At 38.5% G+C, this 2,326-nt stretch overlaps 1 long non-coding RNA gene across 1 annotated transcript in view; it reads right to left on the minus strand.

Annotated features, from left to right (window-relative positions):
* Positions 1 to 925: 925 nt before the first annotated feature.
* Positions 926 to 2,326, minus strand: part of LOC102378032 — a 6,683-nt gene continuing 5,282 nt past the window's right edge. Inside the window, exons 2-3 of the long non-coding RNA XR_323223.2 lie at positions 1,446 to 1,572; positions 926 to 1,337 (exon numbers count right to left, since the gene is read on the minus strand). This is a non-coding gene — a long non-coding RNA (uncharacterized LOC102378032). The remainder of the gene's footprint in view (positions 1,338 to 1,445; positions 1,573 to 2,326) is intronic.

Raw genomic sequence — 2,326 nt, forward strand, 5'->3', positions numbered from 1 at the left:
CCACAGGGGCACATGACAGGGCTGGAGGGACTTGGCACTAGATTTGGCACTAGATTTAGTGCCAAGTCCCTGCACATGTAGATACCTGCCAAAAATTGCTTACTGTGCATTAGCTTAATCTGCAGTAAATTTAATCATGACTAATTGCACATGTAGATGTGCCCAGTGCTCGTTATTATTTCTCAAGAAAATGTGGCACAAGTAGAAAGGGCTCATATAGGTAAGAAGAATGATGAGGGACATAGGAACATTTCTCACTGTTAAAATAGCCAAAAGACATGGGCTGTTTTGTTTAGAGGGGGGAAGAATACATGGGGAGATGGTGCAGGTTACAAAAAGAGTAGAGATGGCAAATTGGGTGATGCTATTCACATTTTTGCCTCATGAAAGGAGGAGACATTTTTAAAAATATAGATTATTGTATTATCAAATATTGCCCCATTTTTTCCTTTTCCACTTTTCTACCCTCTGCCTGTAACCACCCACTAGCTCTTGTCTTGTGTGTAAGTTGGACCTTGTCTGGCATAGGACTGTTCTTTTATTTTGTGTTTATACAGTGCTTAACACAATGGAGTCCTGCTTTATAACTGGATCTGCTAAGTGCACCTGTGCACTCAATAATAATAATAATAATAAAAATAAAATGAAAAAATATCAGATCTTTATGAAACGTATAGGCAATTAGTAGTCATCTATTTTTATTTAGGGTTTCTAATAAGATATGATATTTTCATACAGAAATCTGTGTCACCCAAATTGAAACAAATTTACAAAAAATTCCATCAATTATTTTTGTTGTTGACTAGCACAATAGGTTAGCCCATGCTTTTGTTTTAGTAAAAAAGTTATTTCAAAATCTTACATTTTGAAAAGCTTACATTTTGCAAACCACTGGAATTTCAAAATATTTGGGCTAGGTACAGACATTCAAAAAGCCCAGGTTGGAATCGATCAGACCTATGTGGGTTTCTTTAAGCTGTGTAGGTTGGATCAGGAGCAAACAAAAGAAATGTTCACCTTCAGGGTGGGGGGGAGGAGGGTGGTCACCATGGCACCCCCCCCAGCCCCCACCGCCACTGCCAGGCTGCTGGGTTTGCTATGGTGACCAGCTCTAGGCCTCTCCTGTCAACCAGTCAGGCTAGCCTGGGCACTCCTTAGAAGGAAGGATCAGGTCCCTTAGCTGCTGCTGAGCTCTGAGGGGCCCAATCTGTCCTTCTAGGGGGCGTCCCTGTCTGTGGTGCCAAGCGCATGTCTCCCAGGCTGATGGGTATGTCTTGCCAAAGCTCAGCACTAGTGGCAGCCAGCAGGATGTGCCCAGCAGCATGGGCAGGGGTGCACTGTAGAAAGAACAAACAATGTATGGATAATGAAGCTATGCAAATATATAATTTGTATAGGGTTTAGAGGATAAGCCAGTCACTGGCAAAATGAAGAAGGAACTTCACCTGTTTCTATAATGTTACATTCTGGTTTCTTTGCACTTTCTTTTTTTGCACTTGCAACTGGTTCTGGACAGAAACTGGACGTTCTTTATTTCCTTCCTTCATGACAACTAAGTTATGATGCTTGCAACTGAAAAAAAAAAAGTTGTTAAATCACAACAGAGGGAAGGGTAATAGTGCTTAATCAGGTCACCGTTATTGATTAACACCTCAAAGCAATCATCAGGTGTATCTGGTGGTAGATAAGAAAACAATGAGATAGCAGAAAGAGAAACAATAACCAAGGAAATGGTGACCAACTACTATAGATATGAAAGATTGCCATCTACAGACAAAATGTTATTAGCTGTGTATATATATGTGTTTCTTTGAAAGGAAACCTTATCAGGAATTGGAGTGGAGAATTTTGCTTATAACAGCATTCATCTCTGAGGAAAGAATTAGTTTCCTACTTCAGGCAATGAGAGCCTAATGAGATTTATAAAGGAGGTTGGTTCCAGCTTCTACTTTAGGTTAATGTAAAAAATCCAGTTGCTAGTTTTCCAGAATGTCACACCAGCCTACAGTATGGGGAGGAAAATATGGGAAAACAATGTAACTTTGACTGTATTCAAATCATAGGCATTTCAAATGAATATTCACGTTCAAATGAAAATACACGAGCAAGATAAACAAATATGACATGAAATGATTTGCAAATATTAATAGTGCTTGCTTAATTTGGATAGTTATTTTTTATTTCATTCTTTGTCTTTATTTTCACTTCACATGCTTTTATACATATTTAAAATACATTATAAAAAGCAGCTGTTTAGAGGGCTTATTTATTTCACTAATCTTAACGTTCTGATATACCAGGTGCTTAAAAGAGATAGAATGTATTC

The sequence above is a fragment of the Alligator sinensis genome, unplaced genomic scaffold (assembly GCF_000455745.1).
Source record: "Alligator sinensis unplaced genomic scaffold, ASM45574v1 scaffold46_1, whole genome shotgun sequence".
Classification (NCBI taxonomy): domain Eukaryota; kingdom Metazoa; phylum Chordata; order Crocodylia; family Alligatoridae; genus Alligator; species Alligator sinensis.